Genomic DNA, 14647 nt, shown 5'->3' with positions numbered 1-14647 from the left:
CACATTCGGCACAGTTATCAACAGAGTTTTGCTTCATATGTGTTACTGTGTAAGGACTTTGTCTATGTAGGTGTGCGAGTCTGTAGTAAATTGACTCAAAAGACCTAACTACGACGTTCCTCTGCTCGTAAAAAGTGAAAGTTCAGCCTACAAAAAATATACTGCGAGAGCCACCAGAATGGGAATATTTGCTTGTTTGTTGGCGTCCTACATACATAAATACTTACAAACATACTTTTATAACCTCTCTTGTTACATAAATAAATATTGTACTACTTTGTGGTAGGCTTTGTAAGTGACAAGTGATAGTGGTTAAATTATATAATTATATAATTTTCGAGTTCAAGGTCCCATGAAAACCGCATGCCCAGTGAGTAAATGCGCTGCCTATCTACATACACACATACATACAAACTGCATAACATTTCACTTGAGAATAAACTCATCGTGCCAGCCTATGCCCATGCGCCTAAACGTAGGTCATAAACTTGAAATGGGAATTTATACTTAAAAAGGGATATAAACGAGTATAGCGGGGTGGAAAGAAATATATATACATATGTATATACATACATATATATAGCTACATATATTTGCAAACATCGTGCCTCCTCCCATTTCAAGGTAATCTAACACATTTAAAAAAATTCCATTTCAGCGAGAAACTGTTTCAGTTGGCTTTGAACACATTCAGCTCAGATGAGTTTTATTCATTTGTTCTTTAATCCCAAAGAAATAATTCCAGAGATATTTTTCACTGAAAAAATTGTGTTAGCTTAAATACATATGTGTGTGTGTGTGTATATGTTGTGTCTGAGAGTACATGGCAACGATGCTAAAAGGAAGTTTCAACAGGGAATGGTGTCGTCACATTAGGTTTTGTGATTTGATTATCAAAATGGCGAGAGTGTGACGAAACAGCTGAACGATTTATTATTGCCGCGCGTAAAAGAATGCCTTTTCATTACATCGATAGCCAGCGTTTTCATTTTTCCTAATATCATAACCCTAAGACATATAAATATATAAATTTAGTTTAATGATTGTTTTCTTATTCGTATCGTATTTATTATATAAAGGCAAATTACGTGCTGCGTCCTCTATGTATGTAAGTATCCAGCGTAGGCGGCGGTTGCGTAAAAAAATGTTAATGGAATTTCGCTTGAATAACTTTTTTCGCTGGTACAATTTCAGCCGAATTTATTTCAAATTCATTTTTGTCGTAAATTTTCCAAACGTGGAACAAAATCTTTTAAGAGCTTCCAGGGACGGATCCAGGTCTGGACCAATGGTCACAGAATGGAAGAAACGTGGTTAAAAGGTTTTTTTTTGCTCGCGGTAAATGAATTGAACTGCCTAGAATTACCTCCTTTGGATTTCCAAAAAACTTCTCTTTTAAATGTGTCTATAGAGAATCAGACTACATATCAATATTCATTTACAAAAACTCTTAAATAATGAAAAAATAAGCGCTCAGTTACTCAAACATATTAAAATACATAAATAATGTAATATATGTATGTACATGTACTCAGAAAAATTTTTGAATAAAAATATAGAGGCAAATGATTGAAGTCATCGAACTGTGATTTAACTGGTGATCTTAGCTGTTTACTATTGTGAACGCTTTTTTCAAGCTTTTTCTATTTGTACGAATTCATAATGGGCCCTTTCAGCAAACACATTCGTTGAGTGATAATTTTCTGAACGTACCGTTGAGTACTATAATCCACTCAACGGTTGGGAGTTAACGTTACATTTTTTTTGCTACATTTGCTCAACGTGTTTATTCGGCTATCTGGCCGTTCTTCGACCTTCTAAAGTGTCGGTTATGAATAAAACATTTCCCTCTTGATATTATAGTGAAGTGTGAAAAATAATTTGAGAAGTAATTTTCCATAAAGTTTAAGGATAATTACTTCACTTGGTTCGACCGATACTCATGAAATTTTGTGAGCATACTGAGTAGGTCTGCCGTAGGATCTATTTTCCATACCCCAAAATGGTAAGGGTCCCTAATTTGTTTTTAGACAATTTTTTTTGTTTGTGTTTGAAACAGCTTTTAAAAATACATACAACCCGTATGGAGGGTGGGAATATGTAGGAATATGAGATGGAGAGGGACTGGGACTGGGATTAAGAGATGGAGAAAAATTAAAAGAACTTGAGAAAAAAAAACGAGGTAAGGAAAAGAGACTGAGAAAGAGATAGAGATATACGAAGATAGGGATAGATGGAGCGGGGGAATGAGAAGGAGACGAAGAGGGAGGAGTTAATAAATGGATAAAGAAAAGGGGGAGTGAGAGGGAAAGAGAGTTAGAGGTAAGAACTTATTAAAAGTTGTGCAGCTAGACAAAAGCAGAACAACGTCTGCCGGATATGCCAATATTTCTATGTAGGTTTTTGATAAGTCTTATGGCTGTGCCTACACTGGTTACAGTATTAAACTGTTATTTATTCTAAAATATGTTTCCTCATTTTCTTATATAAATTTAAGGCTCTTACAAAAACAGTATTATGAAAACGAATATTCGAACCCCGAAAATATTTTCTGGATCCGTTCCTGAGAGCTTCATATTTTTATTACTGATTACTTTAAATTATACAGATTAATCTTTTCATATATATATATGTAGCTTTAATACTTGCTCCATTTTCAGCACCGATGTGTGCAGTAAATATATACATCAGATGTACTAGGAGTGATTCTGGATAAAAAGAGTTTAAGCTGTTATAATATCCGTCGAAGTGAAGCAAAAGTGGAGCTCTAAGAAGCTTCGGAGATATTATTATGCGCTCATTTTTTTAGGTGTGATATTTCTAAGTCCACTAATTCGCCTTGGCATGGTTAGTTTTAAAATTTGTCAAAATTTATGAGTTTAATCATTAATGAGAAGTTAACTGTGAGTTAAAAATATAACGGGCAGCCCTGCAAGGGGCCTTAAAAGTTATTACCTTAAATAAATAAAAAAATCGCATTTAAAAGTGTCATCCCCTAGAAAATATTGTATTAAAAGTAAAAAGTGTGGGGTTGAACTGGCCGGTCCATGAGGACCTCACATAGACTGAATAAGTCCGTAATGCTAAAAAGTGTCGGGTGCATTTTAATATATTTTCCCTAACTCTCCTTTACAAATAGAATAGTTGTAACATTTAATATATTAAGCACCCAAGGTTTTTACTTTAAATTGAATTAATCTCTTTATGACTTAAATTTAATATAATTTTATTCCGAAGTAACCAATTATGACTGATTGTAAGACCTAATACATAAACTTTCATAATAAATAAAAAAGTATTATAAAGCTCTTATAACTGGAAATTAGTATGGAACCTCATTTTAAATAAAATAATAAATGCAAGGCGCGATAACCTCCGAGGAGATTTAATGCCGAGTTTCTCTTCCAATTTGCTTTGCGCACCTTTTAATTTTTCTTACAAATCATCGGGACGGCACCTACATGCTACACGCCGACTGCGAATGGCATCTGCAAGGCAGATCACAAATCACAGTCGATGGGCGACCCCGCTTAAAAAAATGTTTTCTAATTGAAAACACTTGTTCCTAAATTTCTGATGTTGCTTTGCCCGAGGCTTGAAGGATCTTCGGTGTGGTAGGCGGAGCACGCTACACCACCACTGCAGCCGCTAATGTCATTTTAAACAGTTTTATAAACCATTTTTTATTATTTATGCAAAAGGGGGTTTGAGATTAAAAATTATTTTCAAATTTTTATTTCGGAAAGTTATAAAAGCGTGTTTTTGTTTTAGCTTTTTTAAACCCCTATTTTGTGTTAATTTTTTAGTTCGATATTTTTTCTTTCGATCATTTCGTCATTCAACAATCCTGAAAGTTTTCCAGTTTCTGTCCCTTTTTATTTTCTCTTTATTTGTGCTTGTGAAATTGCTTTCTTGGTACGCAGAAACAATTTAGAAACGATAGAAATAAAAAGGCCGAAAATGTACGGAAATGCTTAGCTCATTGACACAAAATTGAACAAAAAATCTGCATAAAGGCTTTGACCCATACTGAAATAAGCATTATTCGATGTTGACAACATTTTTTCTATCCATTGTAAACTTTCTTTTATGACGTCAATGCTAAATGTTTGTTCATATGAAACATACAATCACTATTTTTTATCAAATAGTTGAACCTTATGTTTGTAGTCTGCTGTTAATTTATGTTTTTGGAAAGATTACTTCCTTTATGACTACATACACATACGTTGTGCCAAATAAATATACTGTTTTGTGAGAGGTTAACCCGCTAGCGCCCGTGTTTTGATTTGACCAAATTTTTTGTAGTCATAAAGGAAGTAATATTTCAAAAAATATAAATTAAAATGTTCATATGTTTTTCTTTTCATAATTGTATACCCTTATGTCAGAGGTGCCTACTCCCTATACTCAAATGCTCATTTTGTTTTTGTAAAACTCGTATACATTGAAATTTGAAATTTATTACTTACCTTTGCTCAGCCATAAGAAATCCCCACACAGCATTTGGATTAATACAATTTGATTACTCCTTCCGACGAAATACTGAGTTTTCATACAATTGAACAAAATATATAATAAAATATAATTACTTTTAATGATCAAAAACAGCAAATCATTTTTAAATCAACTTTCTTAATCTTTACAGAATACCTTTATTAACTTAATAATGAATTTTATACTTGTTAAAACTATACTTCTCATTGACAATCTGATTTTTCTTCATATATTCAGTTAGGCAAATTACAAATACAAAAATTATTTGGCAGAGCCCAGAAAACGCCAAGAGCGTTACGGTCGCGACATTATAAAATTGCTTAATTGTTGGACCTCATTTAGCGATCAAAGAAAAATGAATTTAAAATGTTAGGGATTCGTTTTTTTTTTGGTATATTTTGAGCGATATCTCCACAACCGAATGAAATGCGTCATATCTTCATAGTCTAAGTAACTCCTTTCGTGTGATATCAATATTGGCGTAAAATATCTTAATGTCATCCAGGTCCAAACTTTGGTCAACATCTTGAAAATGTGGGCTAGTAAAGAAAAATTATTGGTACCACTAAAATCAGTCGACTTGATATAGTTAAATCTCTCTCTGACATTTCCCGCTTGATTAAACAAAAATTATAAAATGTTAAATTGATTAAAAGAGCGCCTACAGTCATAAAGAAAATGTGTAAAGAATTAAATTTTCGAAAATTCTAGTTCTCGTGCTATTAAACTTTTTCCCTTTTATTGTGAGCTGTTCATAATTCGAAAGATCTTAAGATTTGTTTCGAATTAGGCAAGGAGTTTGTCAAATTCATCGCAGCTTCATTCGATGTTTGTAAAAAAAAGGCATTTTCGTTAAAAATCTTTCCAACTACGATTATGATTTTAAAGATTTTTTAACTTTGAACCGAGCTTGCAACTTCGCCACAATATCCAAATGCAAAAAAATGTTAAATAATAATGAAGTAACCTTATCTGTCTGGTCGGCAAGCATCGGTGCAATTCAGGAACGTAACATCCAAACCAAGAAGAATTAAACAAGGAGTGCCACAGGGTGGCGACCTATGCCGACTTTTGTTTAACTTCTACATTTCGAAACTATTTACCTTCGCCACCAGAAGGAGTCACCATTGTATCCTATGCCGATGATTGCACAATAATGGCCACAGGTCCAGGCCCACACATCAGATTTGTAATAAAATAAACAGCTATCTCCCTGATCTCTCCAGTTTTTTTGCCTCGCGAAACCGACGAAATCATCGGTGATCTTATTTACAAAATGAACACGGCAAATGTCGACCATACATGACATCCACGTCGATGTCATTACGCTACCGACTGTCTTACACCCTAAAATCTTGGGTATGACGTTCGATCAGGATCTATATTTTGGAGAGCATGGAGCCGCAATTGTACTGAAAATCCAGAGCCAAGCCTTAACGTTACTGACTGGAAGAAGGTACAGGCCTGCCCAAAATACTGCCCTCAGAAACGCTACGGGCTGTCTTCTTATGTCCCCGGAACACTATCTACATAATGATGCGAGAGTACTCCCCATCAGGGAGAGAAATGAGATGCTAACCAAACAGTTCCTGTTGAATACTCAGAAGCCTGGGCATCTCAACAGACATCTGATTGATGAGGCTACACCGCCCAGTGGCTTAATAGGTCATCCCCGTAAGCATTATGAGGAAATACGGCACCTGAAAACACAGCCGTATGAAGCAAAAAATCACAAGCAGGTCTTCAGTGATATCCACAAACAGGCATCGGACCTCTATGCCGGGAATTACCCGGTGAATCCTGTACTCAAAGAACAATACCCAAAACTAGCAGAAGAGGAACGCACTCTCCCTAGGCAAACGCGAGTCACTCTAGCTCAACTTCCATCTGGATACAGTAACAGGTTAAACTCTTACCTATTCAAAATCAACTCCGACATACAAAACATATGTCCTGCTTGCAATGTGCCCCACATGACCCCAACCATCTCTTCAATTGTATTGAGAACAACGCCTCTAACACCCCTCTCATTATGGTTCACCCGTGTTGAAATAGCAAGTTTCCTTGGATTCCCGTTATAGGACATTGATGACAATTTGTGATTGGTCGCACCTATTGGATGGGGTGAAGAACTGTTACAACAACAACAACATAGTTAGCTGCAAAGTAAAATAATACGTGGGTAATAATAAAGTAATAGCTGCTTGAATAAATCATTGGTTCTAGAACCTTAAAAGCGACCACGTTTTAATCATTACCACATGTACATATATTGCTTCTTTGTTATATGTATATCGTCGCCGACTAACCAGAAGCATGAATGTGCAAAATCTCCGATTTTGTGTTATTGGCCTCGTTATACTACCCTTTAAATTCTCTAGGTTATACTTAAATCTAGAGCTTCCTACGCACATGGAAACCCCAATAATTTGCAGTGTCATTTCCATGAATGTATAATTCAATCACACAAAGTTGAGCCAGAAAAATGAATTTAGCACATTCATGTTTCTGGCTGGCAACAACGTGATGATTTTCCTGTTTGTATGACACATTCGTTGATATTGTGAAGACCCCAGAATTACAGGCTTTCGGGCCTCCACAAATTTTGATTTTTCAGTGTAGATAATACGATTTCACATTAAAATTATAAACTGAATTATAATAATTTATATATATGTGGAATGAAATGAATTTACTTATACATATATGTACATACATTTTGAATTAAATATACTTTGTACAATCATACATACATTTTAAAACATATATAATGATAATACATATTAAATTATATATAGGCGATGAAAACTTTTATCGCAGAGTGTAAGAACTCACATAATTATGCACAAACATACATACTTACGTATAAGCGAACAAGGAGAAATGGAATTATAAACGATAGAGAACACACATGCGTACAAATATACATTTAGGATATTTAGCCAGTGCACAGACTTTACCACTTTATTGGTAGATCTACCAACTTTTTAGCCCATTTTCATTTTCTACCACTTCTACCACCAAAGCTAAAAAATCTACCAACATTTCAATATATTCGCATTGGAACCAAATACTGCAATCCTTAGGTAAACGTATTTAATTGCCGAGCACACCCAAATAACATAAAAAGGTGACACTAACCAATTTTGAAAAATTTGTGCACAAATTCAAACAAGAAATAAATTTGTTTATGAAAAAAATGTAGTAAATGAGCACGCAAATATTTTCCTGCGCTATTTTCATCAGTTTTTTGTGAATAATTTTGAACGAAAATAAAAAAATTGTTTAGTAAACGATAAAATGCCGAAGTCGGTTATTTTGTGGGAGTATTTTTGGTACATTGGAAAATTGTTGTTGTAATTAGACGTTTCGGTAAATTTTCGTCAGTATTTCAAGCTCGACATACAGGAAAAAGCAAGTATCATATTATTATTATTATTACTTGGTCTGGAAGCACTGCGACCTTTGTGCAGATCTATTATGCAAAACCTTTTCCTTTCTGGAGACTTTTGATGTATCTAAGTACCTCTTCAGGCTTTTTTGCTCCATATCACATAGGGACTAAGAGTCACACCACCTATATGGGAGAGTCACTGCCTAGCCAGAGCGACGCATTCGCAGAGAATGTGAACCGGCGTTTCATCATCCAGCTCACAGAAACGAAAAATTCGGGTATCGGATAGATTTAACTTACTTAGGTGATATCGTAGACCGCAGTGTCCCGTATAGTACCCAGTGAGAGTTCTTAGGTCACCCCTGCTTAGATTCATGAGTTTGGCTGATACTTTCGTTGCCGGAAGTATAAACAGTTTGGCCTGTCTTTGCCCTGGGAAGTCAATCCAGTGACGTCTGAATTTCCCAATTATGGTTTCCCTGGTGTGTGCTTTTGTGAGTCCACAATAGGGTTCTGGACCACAGAATGCTGCTATAGAACCCTGCTATGCTAGGTAATCTGCATGTTTATTACCTTCATGTCCCTGATGTCCGGGAATGCATCCTAACAAAACCTTGTTTTTGGCTCCCATGTCATTAAGGATTTGAATACAGTCATCCACTAGCTTAGATGTAACTGTGTAGGATTGCAAGGCACACAGGGCCGCCTGGCTGTCCGACATAATATAGATGCTCTTCGATGTTGAGCCTCTCCGCTGACATTCTCTACCACAGACTTCTATTGCATGGATTTCTGCCTGAAATATGGTGGGGTAGCATCCCATTGGTATCGATTTCTTGAAGTATCATATAGGCAAATTTACATATATTTTCTTGTTTTGTTTGCATGTTTTTTTAAAGTGTTATTTCCGTGAAATGTGTTTTATTTGTTTTACAATAAATTATGAATTGTTTTGTACAAATATAAACTGTTGCTATTGTTTTCTTTAAAAAAATCTACCAACTTCTACCAATATTTTCATTTTTCGTCTCTTTTTAAAAGTCCGCGCACTGTATTTAGCTTAGTTATAAGAACTTTTATTGTAAAGCAACGGAAGCCGACTCAAAAATCGTATAAAAGGAGCGGCAAATCCAAGAACAGGGCACTCTTGGCTTAGAAGTCGTAGAGTGAGGTATATAGTGGGCTGTGTTGAACATCCACTACGGAGCAGCTGGTGGTGTCGAACTTCAGCTGTTTATGATAGGTATACCACCGAGGCGTGTAAAACACTCGGTGTTTAAACATATTATAATCACATACGTATATACATATGTATATAGATTTTCCGAAGGATTGAAATAAATCTCAATTTTTTATAACGTTTAACTAACATATTTTATTGTATAGGCGAACCCATTCGCTGAGTTATACCCCAGCTATAAACCCGACTAACGGGGTTCGTTACAATATGGCTCAACAATTTTTGAAAAAAAGTAAGAACATCACACATTCGTATGTTCGAATGTTTCAGTATACGTGCCTGAAGGTTGGGCACAAATTATTAGAGGAGCTCGTAGCTCCCCGAAACTTTTCGAGGTTTACATACAATTGTATGACGATTTTTTTATTTATAACTATTTTACCCATGGAGCTATATAACTACCCATGCGATATATGTATATGCTAGTTGAAATACACAAAAGATGAGCTGCATAATGTATTCCTCAAAAAAAATTATACCGATGAAGAATTTTTAATAGCTGAATATCCGAGAAAAGGTCGTTGTTTAATTGAAGGTAAACTGGTTTATTCGAAGCCGTATGTATGAAAAACCAGTTATACCAAGAATATCGTTCTTATTATAAAAATCCAGAAGGCAATGCTATACCCGAACTCAACATTTCAGAAGATTCTGATTCTGATGAAAATAAGAACTAGTTTGCAATAGTTGAAATTGAATCGAATGTGTTTATTTATTTTTTTTTTTTCATTTACATACATAATTTCGATAAGTCACAGCCGCGGATGTTTTCCCAAGTTGGTTGGTTGGTTGCTGTGCTGCCCGGCTATGGAGCCGGGGCCAAGTAGCGCTCTAGGCGCCATTTTGATGCACTTTCTCCTGGAACCAATTATATTTGTAGGCTGATGTACCCTGCATATTGTTTTACTCAAACCACTTGGTTAAAACAATATACCTACTGATGTCCTTTATGTGGAAGTTTGACACCGGCAACACATAAATGCCTAGAGTTCGGGACCCAAAATTCGCGAGGGCTGGGCACTCGCAGAGAAAGTGAGTAACCGTTTCCTCGGCACCCTCCCAAGTGTGATGCTCCGAATCTCAATCCGCCAACAGAATTGGCCTAGCAGGTCTTGGCTTGGCCCTAACATTATTTAAAAATCAATTTGCAGCGATTTTTTTACGTTTTTTGAGGTTAAGGCCATACCATGACCACTTGGGCCAATTCTTATAGCGTATTTGGATTCAGCGCATCTAAATGTATAGAAAACATGAGTCGCATTACCTGATCCGACTACTTTTCATTTTTTGTATAGCTGTGTTAACAAAAAATTATATCAGTTTTTAAAATTTGTGTTGTGCCAGAAAAATGAATGTGCTAAATCTCGGAAAAGGGACGCGAGCAGAGCAATTATCTCAGTTGAAAGAGCATAGTGTGAATATAATATGTAGATACATTTTTACATTAGAAACCAATTCTTCCAATTTTGAGGGAGCAATAAACTTTGAAACTCGATTTCCCAACATCATTTTGGCACATTCATGCTTCTGGAAAGCGGGCGACGATATATGTACATATAAAAACAAATATGTGTATTGTGTACGCTTGTGAAAATCTTAAAATTTGTCATCAAATCTTTCCCCCCGACATTCGCTCTTAGCTTACTAGAATGAGCATCCGTCCATGTGATTTCGCTTAAGGCATTTTGTAAACAAAGTTTTCATCATTTTCCATGTAAAATATTGTTTTGTGTTTGTTTTTATTTGAAAGTATTGCATTTTTATTTTTATTTTTTAGCTTTGTGTAAACAATGCAAACTCGTTTCATTCATTAAATTATTCATGTGACTTTGGTCGTAAAACACACATTATAGGCATTCTATTAATTTGTATCACATTGTAAATTTATTGGCTTTTGTTTGTTGTTGCCTTTTCTATTTTCTTCTTCTGAGCTTTTCGTTTTGAAAATCTTCCACGATCACGATAACGGCATTTGTGTCATGCCCTGAAGGAAAAATATTAGGGAGTCTGGTTCACGTTTATGGAATATTTTACATTTTTCATTTGCCATATTTCATACATATTGTCACGAATATTAGCATCACTAAGCTATACCATCACTAAGGCGATGCTAACGCATGCTAAGCGATATTTACGTCAATAATCAAATCATGTATACACATATATAAGGCAGCCGAGAGATGTCACACACAGATGCATTTACTTATACGCCTATGTGTGCGCGAGAGACTAAACTACAAACATTCACATCAATAATTCAATCATTATGTATCTACATAAACGAATAAATAATTGCGTCTACACATATGTACCATGTACGAATACGAGCAGCGGAGAGTCAATGCGCAAACACATATAAGTATGCAATGAGAAAAACTATAAAAATTGTGCAATTGTAGTTACAGCTGAGAATTTTGAGAGCTGCTGGACTAGTAGATTCTCGAAGCGACTAGGAAATGCGAATGTTAAAATCAAAGAGTATAAAAGGCGACAGATGTAGAGGCGCTGCAATTCAGTTTGATTTGAGTTGTCAAGCAGTTACGACTAAGACGATATCTAGCGAGCAATAGCAGTATTATTTTGAAAGTCAGTTTCCTTTAAGCTATCAGTTTGGTTATTAAGCTATTCGGTGCACAGTTTGAGTGTTATTGTGAAGTATTTTAATAAAGGCCGTTTTTTCCATTATTCAATATTGGAGTTATTTATTCAACAGTTTAGCGATACGAACCTAGCAAAAGGGCAAATAAGAGGATTTGCAGAAAATTCGTTACAATATTAACCTGGGTCGATTTGTATGGACGAAAGTTAACCTAATCGCGCTATCGATTTTTCGATAGGATTTGGGCCCAGGAAACAAAGTTCCACTACGCATACCCAAAAAAATAATTTTTGAACCTGCAAAAAAAAATCGATTTTTCGCCCAAAATTCTTCTAAATCTCCATTAAAGAAATTTTTTTTTCAAAAAACTGCATTTACCAATTTTGCATTTGCCAATTGACACGAAAAAAAAATACATAAAAAATTACTTGGAGCCTTGAAAATGAAAAATGCATTAAAAATCGAAAAAATCGTTGATATTTTGCAGGCTCAAAAATTATTTTTTTGGGTATGCGTAGTGGAACTTTTTTGCCTGAGCCCAAATCCTATCGAAAAATCGATGGCGCGATATAGGTTAATAAATCGACCCAGTTTAATACATATATATAAATACGTCCGTACGTGCATATATTTATTTTCCGCTAAACTTTGGCAACCTGCGTTGGAGGTACATAAAAATGCTAAAATATTTTTATACTCAGTTGAGCAGAGCTCACAGAGTATATTAAGTTTGATTGGATAACGGTTGGTTGTACATATATAAAGGAATCGAGATAGATATAGACTTCCATATATCAAAATAATCAGGATCGAAAAAAAATTTGATTGACCCATGTCCGTCCGTCCGTCCGTCCGTTAACACGATAACTTGAGTAAATTTTGAGGTATCTTGATGAAATTTGGTGTGTAGGTTCCTGAGCACTCATCTCAGATCGCTATTTAAAATGAACGATATCGGACTATAACAACGCCCACTTTTTCGATATCGAAAATTTCGAAAAACCGAAAAAGTGCGATAATTCATTACAAAAGACAGATAAAGCGACGAAACTTGGTAGATGAGTTGAACTTAGGACGCAGAATATAAAATTAGTAAAATTTTGGACAATGGGCGTGGCATCGCCCACTTTTAAAAGAAGGTAATTTAAAACTTTTGCAAGCTGTAATTTGGCAGTCGTTGAAGATATCATGATGAAATTTGGCAGGAACGTTACTCCTATTACTGTATGTAAGCTTAGTAAAAATTAGCAAAATCGGAGAAGGACCACGCCCACTTTAAAAAAAAATTTTTTTAAGTAAAATTTTAACAAAAAACTTAATATTTTTACAGTATATAAGTAAATTATGTCAACATTCAACTCCAGTAATTATATGGTGCAAGAAAATACAAAAATAAAAGAAAATTTCAAAATGGGCGTGGCTCCGCCCTTTTTCATTTAATTTGTCTAGGATACTTTTAACGCCATAAGTCGAACAAAAATTAACCAATCCTTTTGAAATTTGGTAGGGGCATAGATTTTATGACGTTAACTGTTTTCTGTGAAAATGGGTGAAATCGGTTGATGCCACGCCCAGTTTTTATACACAGTCATCCGTCTGTCCTTCCGCATGGCCCTTAACACGATAACTTGAGCAAAAATCGACATATCTTTAATGAACTTAGTTCACGTGCTTACTTGAACTCACTTTACCTTAGTATGAAAAATGAACGAAATCCGACTATGACCACGCCCACTTTTTCGATATCGAAAATTACGAAAAATGAAAAAAATGCCATAATTCTATACCAAATACGAAAAAAGGGAAGAAGCATGGTAATTGGATTGGTCTATTGACCCAAAATATAACTTTAGAAAAAGACTTTGTAAAATGGGTGTGACACCTACCATATTAAATAGAAGAAATTGAAAAAGTTTTGCAGGGCGAAATCAAAAGCACTTGGAATCTTGGAAGGAATACTGTTCGTGGTATTACATATATAAATAAATTAGCGGTACCCGACAGATGATGTTCTGGGTCACCCTGGTCCACATTTTGGTCGATATCTGGAAAACGCCTTCACATATACTACTACCACCACTCCCTTTTAAAACTCTCATTAATACCTTTAATTTGATTCCCATATCGTACAACCTCATTCTAGAGTCACCCCTGGTCCACCCTTATGGCGATATCTCGAAAAGGCGTCCACCTATAGAACTAAGCCCCACACCCTTTTAAAATACTCATTAACACCTTTCATTTGATACCCATATCGTACAAATATATTCTAAAGTCATCCCTGGTCCACCTTTATGGCGATATCTCGAAAAGGCGACCACCTATACAACAACCACCACTCCCTTTTAAAAATACTCATTAACACCTTTCATTTGATGCCCATATCGTACAAACAAAGTCTAGAGTCACCCCTGGTCCACCTTTATTGCGATACCTCGAAAAGGCGTCCACCTATAGAACTAAGGCACACTCCATTTTAAAATACTCATTAACTCCTTTCTTTTGATACCCATATTGCACATACAAATTCTAGAGTCACCCCTGGCCCACATTTATGGTGATATCTCGAAACGGCGTCCACCTATGGAACTAAGAATAACTCCCTTTTAAAATACTCATTAACACCTTTCTTTTGATACCCATATTGTACAAACAAATTCTAGGGTCACCCCTGCCCCACCTTTATGGCGATATCTCGAAACGGCGTCCACCTATGGAACTAAGGATTACTCCCTTTTAAAATACTCATTAACACCTTTCTTTTGATACCCATATTGCACATACAAATTCTAGAGTCACCCCTGGCCCACATTTATGGTGATATCTCGAAACGGCGTCCACCTATGGAACTAAGAATAACTCCCTTTTAAAATACTCATTAACACCTTTCTTTTGATACCCATATTGTACAAACAAA

At 35.4% G+C, this 14647-nt stretch overlaps 1 protein-coding gene across 7 annotated transcripts in view; it reads left to right on the top strand.

Moving 5' to 3' along the window:
• sima (similar) overlaps nucleotides 1-14647 on the top strand; it is a 309049-nt gene that overhangs the window by 121791 nt on the left and 172611 nt on the right. The gene's annotated exons all lie outside the window — the stretch shown is intronic.

The sequence above is a fragment of the Eurosta solidaginis genome, chromosome 1 (genome assembly GCF_040869045.1).
Source record: "Eurosta solidaginis isolate ZX-2024a chromosome 1, ASM4086904v1, whole genome shotgun sequence".
NCBI classification, from domain to species: Eukaryota; Metazoa; Arthropoda; class Insecta; order Diptera; family Tephritidae; genus Eurosta; species Eurosta solidaginis.
This window is presented reverse-complemented; position numbering and strand designations above follow the sequence as displayed.